The sequence below is a fragment of the Nelumbo nucifera genome, chromosome 2 (assembly GCF_055504915.1).
Source record: "Nelumbo nucifera cultivar China Antique chromosome 2, China Antique-T2T, whole genome shotgun sequence".
Classification (NCBI taxonomy): Eukaryota; Viridiplantae; Streptophyta; class Magnoliopsida; order Proteales; family Nelumbonaceae; genus Nelumbo; species Nelumbo nucifera.
In genome coordinates this window covers 104,186,837-104,200,549 of record NC_142650.1, presented here as the reverse complement: position 1 = coordinate 104,200,549, position 13,713 = coordinate 104,186,837, and the positions used below count along the sequence as shown (strand labels likewise).

General features: G+C 29.9%; 3 non-coding genes across 3 annotated transcripts; all 3 read right to left on the bottom strand.

Moving 5' to 3' along the window:
- Positions 1-1,000: 1,000 nt before the first annotated feature.
- On the bottom strand, positions 1,001-1,073 carry TRNAA-UGC (transfer RNA alanine (anticodon UGC)). Its single transcript has one exon. It is a non-coding gene; the product is annotated as a tRNA-Ala (tRNA).
- Positions 1,074-5,751: 4,678 nt separating this feature from the next.
- TRNAA-UGC (transfer RNA alanine (anticodon UGC)) lies at positions 5,752-5,824 on the bottom strand. The gene has a single exon. It is a non-coding gene; the product is annotated as a tRNA-Ala (tRNA).
- Positions 5,825-11,530: 5,706 nt separating this feature from the next.
- TRNAA-AGC (transfer RNA alanine (anticodon AGC)) lies at positions 11,531-11,603 on the bottom strand. The gene has a single exon. It is a non-coding gene; the product is annotated as a tRNA-Ala (tRNA).
- Between the last annotated feature and the right edge of the window lie 2,110 nt (positions 11,604-13,713).

The following is a 13,713-nucleotide window of genomic DNA, read 5'->3' as shown; positions in this document are numbered from 1 at the left end:
TACGTTAATTATGATAGCGATATTTGTAATAAATTAAACTTAAAATTAAAATTAATAAATAAAAATGAAAGCAAATAAGAAATTCCTCAAAAGATCAAAACACCCTAAAATATATTGGTCAGTTGAGAGTATAAAAATAATTTTCAGATGCGGGGTAACGAACCTCGAACCTCTTGCATGCAAAGCTAGAGCTCTACTATTTGAGCTACGTCCCCAATCGTTAATTATGATCGTAATTTTTGTAATAAATTAAAATTAGAAATTAAAAATAATAAAAGAATAAGTAAGAAAATAAGAAATTCCTGAAAAGAGCAAAACACCATAAAATATATTGGCGAGTTGTGAGGACAAAAATGATTTGGAAATGCATGTATCGAACCACGTACCTCTTACATGCAAAGCGGGAACTCTACCATTTGAGATACATCCCCATTTCTTAACGATGATAGTAATCATTATAATAAATTAAACCTAAAAAAATTAAAAATGAAAATAAAAATAAATTAAATAGAAAATTCCTGAAAAGACCAAAACACCCTAAAATATATTGGTGAGTTGTGAGGATAAAAATAATTTGGAAATGCGGTGTATCGATCCCCGTACCTCTTGCAAGCAAAGCAAGCACTCTACCAATTCAGTTACATCCCCATTAGTTAATTATGATGGTAATTGTTGTAATATATTAAACCGACAAAAATTTAAAATAATAAATGTGTTTCAAAGAAAGTAAGAAATTCCGGAAAAGATCAAAACACCTTAAAAAATATTGGTGAGTTGTGAAGATAAAAATAATTTGGAGACACGGGGTATCGATCCCCGTACCTCTTGCATGCAAAGCGGGCATTCTACCATATGAGCAAAATGCCCATTTGTTAATTGTGATGGAAATTGTTGTAGTAAATTAAAAATAATAAATAAATATGGAAGAAAATAAGAAATTCTTGAAAAAATATCAAAATACCCTAAAATATATTGATGGCTTATAAGGGTAAAAGTAATTTGGAGATGCGGGGTATCGAACCCCGTACCTCTCGCATGCAAAGCGAGCGCTCTACCATTTGAGCTACATCCCCATTTGATTATTATAATAGTAAATGTTGTAAGACATTAAAAATAATAAATAAAAATGAAAGAAAATAAAAAATTCCAGAAAATATCAAAACACCCTAAAATATATTAGTGAGTTGTGAGGATAAAAATAAGTTGGAGATGCGGGGTCTCGAACCCCGTACCTCTCGCATGCTAAGTGAGCACTCTACCGTTTGAGCTACATCCCCATTTGTTAATTAAGATAGCAATTGTTGTAATAAATTAATCTTAAAAATTAAAAATAATAAATAAATATGAAAGATAATTAGAAATTCCTAAAAAAGATCTAAGCACTCTAAAATATATTGGTGAGTTGTGAGGATAAAAATAATTTGGAAATGCGGTGTAACGATCCCCGTACCTGTTGCATGCAAAGCAAGTGCTCTACCGTTTGAGCAACATCCCCATTTGTTAATTATGATAGTAACCGTTATAAAAAATTAAACCAAAAAAAATTAAAATAATAAATAAAAATGAAAGAAAATTAGAATTTCCTGAAATGATCAAAACACCCTTAAATATATTGGTCAGTTGTGATGATAAAAAAAATTTGGAGATGCGGTTTATCCATCCCCGTACCTCTTGCATGCAAAGCAAGCGCTCTACCGTTCGAGCTACGTCCCCGTTTGTTAATTATGATAGTAATTGTTGTAATAAATTAAAATTAAAAATTAAAAATAATAAATAAATATTAATGAAAATAAGAAATTACAGAAAAAATCAAAACACCTTAACATATATTGGTGAATTGTGAAGATAAAAATAATTTGGAGATGCGGGGTATCGGTCACTATACCTCTCGCATGCACAGTGAGCATTCTACCGTTTGAGCTACATCCCCATTTGTTAATAATGAGAGTAATTGTTATAATAAGTTAAAAATAGTAAATACGTATGAAAGAAAATAAGAAATTACTGAAAAAATCAAAACACCCTCAAATATATTGATGAGTTGTGAAGATAAAAATAATTTGGAAATGCGGGGTATCGAACCTCGTACCATTAACTCGCAAAGAGGACAGTCTACCATTTGTGCTACATACCCATTTGTTAGTCATGATAGTAATTGTTGCAATACAATAAAATTGAAAAATTAAAAATAATAAATAAACATGAAAGAAAATAAGAAATTTATGAAAAATTATTAAAACACCCTACATTATATTGCTGAGTTGTGAGTTAAGAATAATTTAGAGATGCGAGGTATTGAACCTCGTACTTCTCGCAAGCTAAGCAAGCGCTCTACCATTTGAGCTACATCCCCATTTGTTAATTAAGATAGTATTTGTTGTAATAAATTCAAATTTGATAAATACAAAATAATAAATAAAAATGAAAGAAAATAAGAAATTCCTGAAAAGATCAAATCACCCTAAAATATATTGTTCATTTGTGAGGATAAAAATAATTTGGAGATGCGGTGTACTGAAACCCAGACCTCTCGCATGCAAAACAAGCGCTCTACCATTTAATCTACTTCCCCATTTGTTAATTATGATAGTAATTGTTATAATAAATTAAAACTAAAAAATATAAAAATAATAAAGAAAAATCAAAGAAAATAAGAAATTCTTAAAAAGATCAAAACACTCTAAAATTTATTGGTGAGTTGGGAGGATAAAAAAAACTTTGAGATGCGGGGTATCGAAGATCGAAACTCTCGCATGCAAAGCGAGCGGTCTACTATATGAGCTACGTCCCCATTCGTTAATTATGATAGAGATATTTGTAATAAATAAAAATTAAAATTAAAATTAATAAATAAAAATGAAAGCAAATAGGAAATTCCTCAAAAGATCAAAACACCCTAAAATATATTGGTCAGTTGAGAGTATAAAAATAATTTTCAGATGCGGGGTAACGAACCTCGAACCTCTTGCATGCAAAGCTAGAGCTCTACTATTTGAGCTACGTCCCCAATCGTTAATTATGATCATACTTTTTGTAATAAATTAAAGTTAGAAATTAAAAATAATAAATGAATAAGTAAGAAAATAAGAAATTCCTGAAAAGAGCAAAACACCATAAAATATATTGGCGAGTTGTGAGGACAAAAATGATTTGGAAATAGATGTATCGAACCACGTACCTCTAACATGCAAAGCGAGAACTCTACCATTTGAGATACATCCCTATTTCTAAACTATGATAGTAATCGTTGTAATAAATTAAACCTAAAAAAATAAAAAAATAAAAATAAAAATGAAAGAAAATAGGAAATTCCTGAAAAGACCATAACACCCAAAAATATATTGGTGAGTTGTGAGGATAAAAAGAATTTGGAAATGCGGTGTATCGATCCCCGTACCTCTTGCAAGCAAAGCAAGCACTCTACCATTTCACTTACGTCCCCATTTGTTAATTATGAGGGTAATTGTTGTAACAAAATTAAGCCGACAAAAATTTAAAATAATAAATGTATATGAAAGAAAATAAGAATATCCTGAAAAGATCAAAACACCTTAAAAAATATTGGTAAGTTGTGAAGATAAAAATAATTTGGAGATACGGGGTATCGATCGCCGTACCTCTTGCATGCAGAGCGGGCATTCTAGCATTTGAGCAAAATGCCCATTTGTTAATTGTTGTAATAAATTAAAATTAAAAATTAAAAATAATAAATAAATATTAAAGAAAATTAGAAATTCTAGAAAATATCAAAACACCTTAACATATATTGGTGAATTGTGAAGATTAAAATAATTTGGAGATGCGGGGTGTCGGTTGCTGTACCTCTCGCATGCATAGCGAGCATTCTACCGTTTCAGCTACATCCCCATTTGTTAATAATGAGAGTAATTGTTATAATAAGTTAAAAATAGTAAATACGTATGAAAGAAAATTAAAATTACTGAAAAGATCAAAACACCCTCAAATATATTGAAGAGTTATGAGGATAAAAATAATTTGGAAATGCGGGGTATCGAACCTCGTACCGTTAACACGCAAAGAGGGCACTCTACCGTTTGTGCTACATACCCATTTGTTAGTCAAGATAGTAATTGTTGCAACACAATAAAATTAAAAAATTAAAAATAATAAATAAACATGAAAGATAATAAGAAATTTATGAAAAATTATTAAAACACCCTACATTATATTGCTGAGTTGTGAGGTAAGAATAATTTAGAGATGCGGGGTATTGAACCTCGTACTTCTCGCAAAATAAGCAAGCACTCTACCATTTGAACTACATCCCCATTTTTTAATTAAGATAGTAATTGTTGTAAGAAATTAAAATTTGATAAATACAAAATAATAAATAAAAATGAAAGAAAATAAGAAATTCCTGAAAATATCAAATCACCCTAAAAAATATTGTTCATTTGTGAGGATAAAAATAATTTGGAGATGGGGTACACAAAACCAGACCTCTCCCATGCAAAACAAGTGCTCTACCATTTAATCTACATCCCCATTAGTTAATTATGATAGTAATTGTTATAATAAATTAAAACTAAAAAATATAAAATTAATAAAGAAAAATCAAAGAAAAAAAGAAATTCTTAAAAAGATCAAAACACTCTTAAATATATTGGTGAGTTGGGAGGATATTAAAAACTTTGAGATGCGGGGTATCGAAGATCGAAACTCTCGCATGCAAAGCGGGCGGTCTACTATATGAGCTACGTCCCCATTCGTTAATTATGATAGAGATATTTGTAATAAATTAAAATTAAAATTAAAATTAATAAATAAAAATGAAAGCAAATAAGAAATTCCTCAAAAGATCAAAACACCCTAAAATATATTGGTCAGTTGAGAGTATAAAAATAATTTTCAGATCCGGGGTAACGAACCTCGAACCTCTTGCATGCAAAGCTAGAGCTCTACTATTTGAGCTACGTCCCCAATCGTTAATTATGATCGTAATTTTTGTAATAAATTAAAATTAGAAATTAAAAATAATAAATCAATAAGTAAGAAAATATGAAATTCCTGAAAAGAGCAAAACACCATAAACTATATTGGCGAGTTGTGAGGACAAAAAAGATTTGGAAATGCATGTATCGAACCACGTACCTCTAACATGCAAAGTAGGAACTCTACCATTTGAGATACATCCCCATTTCTTAACTATGATAGTAATCGTTATAATAAATTAAACCTAAAAAAATTAAAAATAAAAAATAAAAATGAAACAAAATTGGAAATTCCTGAAAAGACCAAAACACCCTATAATATATTGGTGAGTTGTGAGGATAAAAATAATTTCGAAATGCGGTGTATCGATCCCTGTACCTCTTGCAAGCAAAGCAAGCACTCTACCAATTCAGTTATGTCCCCATTTGTTAATTATGATGGTAATTGTTGTAATATATTAAACCGACAAAAATTTAAAATAATAAATGTGTATGTAAGAAAATAATAAATGTTTATGTAAGAAAATAAGAAATTCCTGAAAAGATCAAAACACCTTAAAAAATATTGGTGAGTTGTGAAGATAAAAATAATTTGGAGATACGGGGTATCGATCCCCGTACCCCTTGCATGCAGAGCGGGCATTCTACCATTTGAGCAAAATGCCCATTTCTTTATTGTGATGGAAATTGTTGTAGTAAATTAAAAATAATAAATAAATATGGAAGAAAATAAGAAATTCTTGAAAAAATATCAAAATACCCTAAAATATATTGATGGCTTATCAGGGTAAAAGTAATTTGGAGATGCGGGGTATCGAACCCCGTACCTCTCGCATGCAAAGCGAGCGCTCTACCATTTGAGCTACATCCCCATTTGATTATTATAATAGTAAATGTTGTAAGACATTAAAAATAATAAATAAAAATGAAAGAAAATAAAAAATTCCAGAAAATATCAAAACACCCTAAAATATATTAGTGAGTTGTGAGGATAAAAATAAGTTGGAGATGCGGGGTCTCGAACCCCGTACCTCTCGCATGCTAAGTGAGCACTCTACCATTTGAGCAACATCCCCATTTGTTAATTAAGATAGCAATTGTTGTAATAAATTAATCTTAAAATTTAAAAATAATAAATAAATATGAAAGATAATTAGAAATTCCTAAAAAAGATCTAAACACTCTAAAATATATTGGTGAGTTGTGAGGATAAAAATAATTTGGAAATGCGGTGTAACGATCCCCGTACCTGTTGCATGCAAAGCAAGTGCTCTACCGTTTGAGCAACATCCCCATTTGTTAATTATGATAGTAACCGTTATAATAAATTAAACCAGAAAAAATTAAAATAATAAATAAAAATGAAAGAAAATTAGAATTTCCTGAAATGATCAAAACACCCTTAAATATATTGGTCAGTTGTGATGATAAAAAAAATTTGGAGATGCGGTTTATCCATCCCCGTACCTCTTGCATGCAAAGCAAGCGCTCTACCGTTGGAGATACGTCTCCCTTTGTTAATTATGATAGTAATTGTTGTAATAAATTAAAATTAAAAATTAAAAATAATAAATAAATATTAAAGAAAATCAGAAATTTTAGAAAATATCAAAACATCTTAACATATATTGGTGAATTGTGAAGATAAAAATAATTTGGAGATGGGGGGTGTTGGTTGCTGTACCTCTCGCATGGATAGCGAGCATTCTACCGTTTGAGCTACATCCCCATTTGTAAATAATGAGAGTAATTGTTATAATAAGTTAAAAATAGTAAATACGTATGAAAGAAAATAAAAATTACTGAAAAGATCAAATCACCCTCAAATATATTGATGAGTAGTGAGGATAAAAATAATTTGGAAATGCGGGGTATTGAACCTCGTACCGTTAACATGCAAAGAGGGCACTCTACCGTTTGTGCTACATACCCATTTGTTAGTCATGATAGTAATTGTTGCAATACAATAAAATTAAAAAATTAAAAATAATAAATAAACATGAAAGAAAATAAGAAATTTATGAAAAATTATTAAAACACCCTACATTATATTGCTGAGTTGTGAGTTAAGAATAATTTAGAGATGCGGGGTATTGAACCTCGTACTTCTCGCAAGCTAAGCAAGCGCTCTACCATTTGAGCTACATCCCCATTTGTTAATTAAGATAGTATTTGTTGTAATAAATTCAAATTTGATAAATACAAAATAATAAATAAAAATGAAAGAAAATAAAAAATTCCTGAAAAGATCAAATCACCCTAAAATATATTGTTCATTTGTGAGGATAAAAATAATTTGGAGATGCGGTGTACTGAAACCCAGACCTCTCGCATGCAAAACAAGCGCTCTACCATTTAATCTACTTCCCCATTTGTTAATTATGATAGTAATTGTTATAATAAATTAAAACTAAAAAATATAAAAATAATAAAGAAAAATCAAAGAAAATAAGAAATTCTTAAAAAGATCAAAACACTCTTAAATTTATTGGTGAGTTGGGAGGATAAAAAAAACTTTGAGATGCGGGGTATCGAAGATCGAAACTCTCGCATGCAAAGCGAGCGGTCTACTATATGAGCTACGTCCCCATTCGTTAATTATGATAGTGATATTTGTAATAAATTAAAATTAAAATTAAAATTAATAAATAAAAATGAAAGCAAATAGGAAATTCCTCAAAAGATCAAAACACCCTAAAATATATTGGTCAGTTGAGAGTATAAAAATAAATTTCAGATGCGAGGTAACGAACCTCGAACCTCTTGCATGCAAAGCTAGAGCTCTACTATTTGAGCTACGTCCCCAATCGTTAATTATGATCATACTTTTTGTAATAAATTAAAGTTAGAAATTAAAAATAATAAATGAATAAGTAAGAAAATAAGAAATTCCTGAAAAGAGCAAAACACCATAAAATATATTGGCGAGTTGTGAGGACAAAAATGATTTGGAAATAGATGTATCGAACCACGTACCTCTAACATGCAAAGCGAGAACTCTACCATTTGAGATACATCCCTACTTCTAAACTATGATAGTAATCGTTGTAATAAATTAAACCTAAAAAAATAAAAAAAATAAAAATAAAAATGAAAGAAAATAGGAAATTCCTGAAAAGACCAAAACACCCAAAAATATATTGGTGAGTTGTGAGGATAAAAAGAATTTGGAAATGCGGTGTATCGATCCCCGTACCTCTTGCAAGCAAAGCAAGCACTCTACCATTTCACTTACGTCCCCATTTGTTAATTATGAGGGTAATTGTTGTAACAAAATTAAGCCGACAAAAATTTAAAATAATAAATGTATATGAAAGAAAATAAGAATATCCTGAAAAGATCAAAACACCTTAAAAAATATTGGTAAGTTGTGAAGATAAAAATAATTTGGAGATACGGGGTATCGATCGCCGTACCTCTTGCATGCAGAGCGGGCATTCTAGCATTTGAGCAAAATGCCCATTTGTTAATTGTGATGGAAATTGTTGCAGTAAATTAAAAATAATAAATAAATATGGAAGAAAATAAGAAATTCTTGAAAAAATATCAAAATACCCTAAAATATATTGATGGCTTATGTGGAGAAAAGTAATTTGGAGATGTGGGGTATCGAACCCCGTACCTCTCGCGTGCAAAGCGAGCGCTCTACCATTTGAGCTACATCCCCATTTGATTATTATAATAGTAAATGATGTAAGACATTAAAAATAATAAAAACAAATGAAAGAAAATAAAAAATTCCAGAAAATATCAAAACACCCTAAAATATATAAGTGAGTTGTGAGGATAAAAATAAGTTGGAGATGCGGGGTATCGAACCCCGTACCTCTCACATGCTGAGCGAGCACTCTACCGTTTGAGCTACATACCCATTTGTTAATTAAGATAGCAATTGTTGAAATAAAATAATCTTACAAATTAAAAATAATAAATAAATATGAAAGAAAATTAGAAATTCCTAAAAACATCTAAACACTCTAAAATATATTGGTGTGTTGTGAGGATAAAAATAATTTGGAAATGCGGTGTAACGATCCCCGTACCTCTTGCATGCAAAGCAAGTGCTCTACCGTTTGAGCAACATCCCCATTTGTTAATTATGATAGTAATCGTTATAATAAATTAAACCGAAAAGAATTTAAATTAATAAAAAAAATGAAGGAAAATTAGAATTTTCTGAAATGATCAAAACACCCTTAAATATATTGGTCAGTTGTGATGATAAAAAAAATTTGGAGATGCGGTTTATCCATCCCCGTACCTCTTGCATGCAAAGCAAGCGCTCTACCGTTGGAGATACGTCTCCCTTTGTTAATTATGATAGTAATTGTTGTAATAAATTAAAATTAAAAATTAAAAATAATAAATAAATATTAAAGAAAATCAGAAATTTTAGAAAATATCAAAACATCTTAACATATATTGGTGAATTGTGAAGATAAAAATAATTTGGAGATGGGGGGTGTTGGTTGCTGTACCTCTCGCATGGATAGCGAGCATTCTACCGTTTGAGCTACATCCCCATTTGTAAATAATGAGAGTAATTGTTATAATAAGTTAAAAATAGTAAATACGTATGAAAGAAAATAAAAATTACTGAAAAGATCAAATCACCCTCAAATATATTGATGAGTAGTGAGGATAAAAATAATTTGGAAATGCGGGGTATTGAACCTCGTACCGTTAACATGCAAAGAGGGCACTCTACCGTTTGTGCTACATACCCATTTGTTAGTCAAGATAGTAATTGTTGCCTTACAATAAAATTAAAAAATTAAAAATAATAAATAAACATGAAAGAAAATAAGAAATTTATGAAAAATTAATAAAACACCCTACATTATATTGCTGAGTTGTGAGGTAAGAATAATTTAGAGAGGTGGGGTATTGAACCTCGTACTTCTCGCAAGCTAAGTAAGCGCTCTACCATTTGAGCTACATCCTCATTTGTTAATTAAGATAGTAATTGTTGTAATAAATTCAAATTTGATAAATACAAAATAATAAATAAAAATGAAAGAAAATAAGAAATTCCTGAAAATATCAAATCACCCTAAAATATATTGTTCATTTGTGAGGATAAAAATTATTTGGAGACGCGGTGTACTGAAACCCAGACCTCTCCCGTGCAAAACAAGCGCTCTACCATTTAATCTACTTCCCCATTTGTAAATTATGTTAGTAATTGTTATAATAAATTAAAACTAAAAAATATAAAAATAGTAAAGAAAAATCAAAGAAAAAAAGAAATTCTTAAAAAGATCAAAACACTCTTAAATATATTGGTGAGTTGGGAGGATAAAAAAAACTTTGAGATGCGGGGTATCGAAGATCGAAACTCTCGCATGCAAAGAAGGCGGTCTACTATATGATCAACGTCCCCATTCAATAATTATGATTGAGATATTTTTAATAAATTAAAAATAATAAATAAAAATGAAAGCAAATAAGAAATTCCTCAAAAGATCAAAACACCTTAAAATATATTGGTCAGTTGAGAGTATAAAAATAATTTTCAGATGCGGGGTAACGAACCTCGAACCTCTTGCATGCAAAGCTAGAGCTCTACTATTTTAGCTACGTCCCCAATCGTTAATTATGATCGTAATTTTTGTAAAAAATTAAAATTAGAAATTAAAAATAATAAATGAATAAGTAAGAAAATAAGAAATTCCTGAAAAGAGCAAAACACCATAAAATATATTGGCGAGTTGTGAGGACAAAAATGATTTGGAAATGCATGTATCGAACCACGTACCTCTAACATGCAAAGCGGGAACTCTACAATTTGAGATACATCCCCATTTCTTAACTATGATAGTAATCGTTATAATAAATTAAACCTAAAAAAAATAAAAATAAAAATAAAAATGAAACAAAATAGGAAATTCCTGAAAAGACCAAAACACCCTAAAATATATTGGTGAGTTGTGAGGATTAAAATAATTTGGAAATGCGGTGTATCGATCCCCGTACCTCTTGCAAGCAAAGCAAGCACTCTACCAATTCAGTTACGTCCCCATTTGTTAATTATGATGGTAATTGTTGTAATATATTAAACCGACAAAAATTTAAAATAATAAATGTGTTTGAAAGAAAATAAGAAATTCCTGAAAAGATCAAAACACCTTAAAAAATATTGGTGAATTGTGAAGATAAAAATAATTTGGAGATACGAGGTATCGATCCCCGTACCTCTTGCATGCAGAGCGGGCATTCTACCATATGATTAAAATGCCCATTTGTTAATTGTGATGGAAATTGTTGTAGAAAATTAAAAATAATAAATAAATATGGAAGAAAATAAGAAATTCTTGAAAAAACATCAAAATACCCTAAAATATATTGATGGCTTGTGAGGATAAAAGTAATTTGGAGATGCGGGGTATCGAACCCCGTACATCTCGCATGCAAAAGGAAGCGCTCTACCATTTGAGCTACATCCCCATTTGATTATTATAATAGTAAATGTTGTAAGACATTAAAAATAACAAATAAAAATGAAAGAAAATAAAAAATTCCAGAAAATATCAAAACTCCCTAAAATATATTAGTGAGTTGTGAGGATAAAAATAAGTTGGAGATGCGGGGTATCGAACCCCGTACCTCTCGCATGCTAAACGAGCACTCTACCGTTTGAGCTACATCCCCATTTGTTAATTAAGATAGCAATTGTTGTAATAAATTAATCTTAAATATTAAAAATAATAAATAAAAATGAAAGAAAATTAGAAATTCCAAAAAAGATCTAAACACTCTAAAATATAATGGTGAGTTGTGAGGATAAAAATAATTTGGAAATGCGGTGTAACGATCCCTGTACCTGTTGCATGCAAAGCAAGTGCTCTACCGTTTGAGCAACATCCCCATTTGTTAATTATGATAATAATTATTATAATAAATTAAACCGAAAAGAATTTAAATTAATAAATAAAAATGAAAGAAAATTAGAATTTCCTGAAATGATCAAAACACCCATAAATATATTGGTCAGTTGTGATGATAAAAAAAATTTGGAGATGCGGTTTATCCATCCCCGTACCTCTTGCATGCAAAACAAGCGCTCTACCGTTCGAGCTACGCCCCCGTTTGTTAATTATGATAGTAATTGTTGTTATAAATTAAAATTAAAAAATAAAAATAATAAATAAATATTAAAGAAAATAAGAAATTCCAGAAAAAATCAAAACACCATAACATATATTGGTGAATTGTGAAGATAAAAATAATTTGGAGATGCGGGGTATCGGTCACTGTACCTCTCGCATGCATAGCGAGCATTCTACCGTTTGAGCTACATCCCCATTTGTTAATAATGAGAGTAATTCTTATAATAAGTTAAAAATAGTAAATACGTATGAAAGAAAATAAGAAATTACGAAAAGATCAAAACACCCTCAAATATATTGATGAGTTGTGAGGATAAAAATAATTTGGAAATGCAGGGTATCGAACCTCGTACCATTAACACGCAAAGAGGGCACTCTACCGTTTGTGCTACATACCCATTTGTTAGTCATGATAGTAATTGTTGCAATACAATAAAATTAAAAAATTAAAAATAATAAATAAATATGAAAGAAAATAAGAAATTTATGAAAAATTATTAAAACACCCTACATTATATTGCTGAGTTGTGAGGTAAGAATAATTTAGAGATGCGGGATATTGAACCTCGTACTTCTCGCAAGCTAAGCAAGCGCTCTACCATTTGAGCTACATCCCCATTTGTTAATTAAGATAGTAATTGTTGTAATAAATTCAAATTTGATAAATACAAAATAATAAAAAAAAATGAAAGAAAATAAGAAATTCCTGAAAATATCAAATCACCCTAAAATATATTGTTCATTTGTGAGGATAAAAATTATTTGGAGATGGGGTGTACTGAAACCCAGACCTCTCCCGTGCAAAACAAGCGCTCTACCATTTAATCTACTTCCCCATTTGTTAATTATGTTAGTAATTGTTATAATAAATTAAAACTAAAAGATATAAAAATAATAAAGAAAAATCAAAGAAAATAAGAATTTCTTAAAAAGATCAAAACACACTTAAATATATTGGAGAGTTGGGAGGATAAAAAAAACTTTGAGATGCGGGGTATCGAAGATCGAAACTCTCGCATGCAAAGCGAGCAGTCTACTATATGAGCTACGTCCCCATTCGTTAATTATGATAGAGATATTTGTAATAAATTAAAATTAATAAATAAAAATGAAAGCAAATAGGTAATTCCTCAAAAGATCAAAACACCCTAAAATATATTGGTCAGTTGAGAGTATAAAAATAATTTTCTGATGCGGGGTAACGAACCTCGAACCTCTTGCATGCAAAGCTAGAGCTCTACTTTTTGAGCTACGTCCCCAATCGTTAATTATGATCATAATTTTTGTGATAAATTAAAATTAGAAATTAAAAATAATAAATGAATAAGTAAGAAAATGAGAAATTCCTGAAAAGAGCAAAACACCATAAAATATATTGGCGAGTTGTGAGGACAAAAATGATTTGGAAATACATGTATCGAACCACGTACCTCTAACATGCAAAGCGAGAACTCTACCATTTGAGATACATCCCTATTTCTAAACTATGATAGTAATCGTTGTAATAAATTAAACCTAAAAAAATAAAAAATAAAAAATAAAAATGAAAGAAAATAGGAAATTCCTAAAAAGACCAAAACACCCAAAAATATATGGGTGAGTTGTGAGGATAGAAAGAATTTGGAAATGCGGTGTATCGATCCCCGTACCTC